Source organism: Mesoplodon mirus (assembly GCF_964341445.2).
Source record: "Mesoplodon mirus genome assembly, chromosome: 1".
Taxonomy (NCBI): Eukaryota; Metazoa; Chordata; class Mammalia; order Artiodactyla; family Ziphiidae; genus Mesoplodon; species Mesoplodon mirus.
Genome location: NC_138976.1, coordinates 19276753 through 19279939, shown reverse-complemented (window position 1 = coordinate 19279939; position 3187 = coordinate 19276753).

The window sequence follows — 3187 nt, the reverse complement described above, 5'->3', positions numbered from 1 at the left end:
GAATCTTCATAAATGTATCCATTCTGGTTTTCCCTTTTTTTTCATCAAGGGCAATGTTTTTAAGATCCATCAGTGTTGCTATGACAATAACCTAAACCATTCCTATGAACTCTTGTCTGATATTTCATGGCTTTTTTTTTTTTTTTTTTTGAAAGGAAGGTTTTTTGTTTTTTTTTTTAATTAATTAATTAATTTTTGGCTGTGTTGGGTCTTCGTTTCTGTGCAAGGGCTTTCTCTAGTTGCAGCAAGCAGGGGCCTCTCTTCATCGCGGTGCACGGGCCTTTCACTGTCGTGGCCTCTCTTGTTGCGGGGCACAGGCTCCAGACGCACAGGCTCAGTAGTTGTGGCTCACGGGCCTAGTTGCTCCGCGGCATGTGGGATCTTCCCAGACCAGGGTTCGAACCCGTGTCCCCTGCATTGGCAGGCAGATTCTCAACCACTGCGCCACCAGGGAAGCCCTCCATGGTATTTTATGCTGTGTCTCTACCTACTTTTACCTACTCACTTTCCCAGGAATGAGCATCAGAATTATTTTCCACCCCATCTTCCCACTTGCTCCAAGAAAGAAATACAACAAGAAACATCTCCAGGCTTGTCCTCTGATGAAGCTTTGTGAGAATTTCTTGTGCTTTACACCCTGGAGGGAGATTGTCGGGTATGTGTAGATATATACCCAACAATCTACACATAGAGTAAGGAGTGGGGGTAAGTGTTGCTAGTTTGCCTTCCACGATGTCCTCCCACTTGGCCATTAGTTCCCACATCACTACTAGTTCGGTTTTGTGTTTTGTTTTTCTTTCACCTGTAAAAGTTTCCTTGAGCCTCTTTGGGTAATTATTATTATTATTGATTGTTTTGTAAGAACAGTTAACATGGGACCTACCTTCCTAACAAATCTTTAAATATACAATACTGTATTGTTGATTATAGGCTCTATGCTGTACAGCAGAGCTCCAGAACGTATTATACCCATTGAGCAACTCCCCATTTTCCACTCTCCCTAGCTTCTGGCAACCATCATTCTATTCTCTACTTCTATGAGTTGGACTTTTTTTTTTGGCCACACTGCGTGGCTTGTGAGATCTTAGTTCACCAACCAGGTATTGAACCCACACCCTTGAGAGTGAAAGCGTGGAGTCCTAACCACTGGGCCACCAGGGAATTCCCTGAGTTTGACTATTTTAGGTACCTCATATAAGTAGGATCATGCAGTATTTGTTCTTCTGTGACTGGCTTATGTCATTTAGCATAATGTCCTCCAGGTTCATCCATGTTGTCATATATGGCAGGATTTCCTTCTTTTTTCAGGCTGAATAATATTCTATTGTATGTATATACCATGTTTTCTTTATCTGTTTATGTGTCAGTGGACTTTCAGGTTGTTTCCATACCTTAGTTATTGTGAATAGTGTTGTATTGAACATCGGAGTGCAGATATTTCTTCAAGATTCTGATTTCAATTCTTTTGGATATATACCCAGAAGTGGGATTCCTGGATCATATGGTAGCTATATTTTTAATTTTTTGAGGAACCTCCATCTTGTTTTCCATAGCGGCTGCACCATTTTGCATTCCCACCAACAATGTATAGGGTTCCAATTTCTCCACAACCTCACCAACCAAGTTTATGACACAGTTTTTTTCTTTTTTTTTATTGTTTTTGCTAGTGCAAAATGCTTATAATTTTTCCTAGGTTCAAAATGTCATTTGCATTTCTCTAATTGCTGATGATTTTGCACATCTCTTTAAAGCTTGTTAGCTTTTGAGGCTTCCTCTTCTGAAATTGACTGTTTGTCTCCTGCTACCGTATTTCTATTGGGGTGGCTTTCTGTTTCTTATTGATTTGCATGATTTTCTGTTATATTTTAGATCTGAATCTCTTGTTGGCTGCTTATCTTAGAGGCGAGGAGTGCCCTTCAATTGCAAGTCTAGCCTCAAGATGTAGCCATAGAGTCTCAGAAAGAGAAAAATGACCTTGGGACTTGAGATAGAATAAACTGGCAGTGATCCTTTGTGTGACATATACTTTCTTATGACCCCAAGGACTACTGGGGCTATCTTGTCATTCAATGTCCTAATATCGGACTTCATTCACAGACTTCCCCCTTCATTACTTCCTTCAGTTATAGGCACCATATATTACTATCATTATCGTATTACTTTTATTACACCGATGAAAAATATTTTGCTGCTGATGTAAAATAATCAAACTGATAACAAAATTATTAAAAACTACCCACAACTCTGCCACCTAGAAATGACTACAGTTATTCTCTTAGGATGTGTTCCAATCCCTGGACGGGAATGGCTGAGAAGATGTAAGCATTATTATGACAAACGGTCCTCCCTTCCATGCCAGGGCTCTATATTAATCTCTCTTGTAGAACCTTCTACATCTTACTATAGTTATTTGTTCAGGGATTATTAGAACAAGAGTCAGTTGACTTATGTTTTAGCTCCATCTTGGATTTATCAAAGCTTCCCTTTTTTAAGAAAAGACCTTGAACATCAGGCTGGGGGTTTTCTTTCTTCTGTAAGTGATCGGGAGCCATTGAAGGATTTGAGGTAGTGATTCATCCAAAATGGTTTTGGTAAAGGAAGTTCTTCCTGGAAGCAATGATACATGAATGTAATTGAATGAAAGTTACATTTATCAAGTACCAGGTATTGTGCTCAAGGTATTATCTGTGGTATTTCACTAGATCCTTTTAGTACAATAGTATAGGGATGATCACCTCCAAGTTAGAGGTAAGAAATTTGAAACTCAGTGGGGTTAAGCAATGTGCTCAAGGACACACAGCTGGTGTTGGATTATGGTGTTAAATCCAGCAGGTTCCGCTAACTGGTTTCTTTCCAGGTACAGATGCTGGTATGAAAGATATTTTAGCAGTCTAGGTGGGATCAATTCCCATTTAATAGTGAGAAGTTCAAGTGCCTAGCAAGCTACTTTCTTACAGCAGCAGCTTTGTTAATTGCTGGCTGTCCCCAGGGGGTTTTCTCTATGACTCATACAGCAGGGGAATCCTGAGGGAAGCTCAGCTTCTACTTCTTGAATTTCAGAGTCCTGACAAATTCTGTGGTGATTGGAGATAGATATCTGAGCCCTGCCAACAAAGAGACTGAAGCAGGCATCTTGGGTAAGTCCCTTCTCTCTGGACCTCAGTTTTCTTAACCACAAAGGATTAAA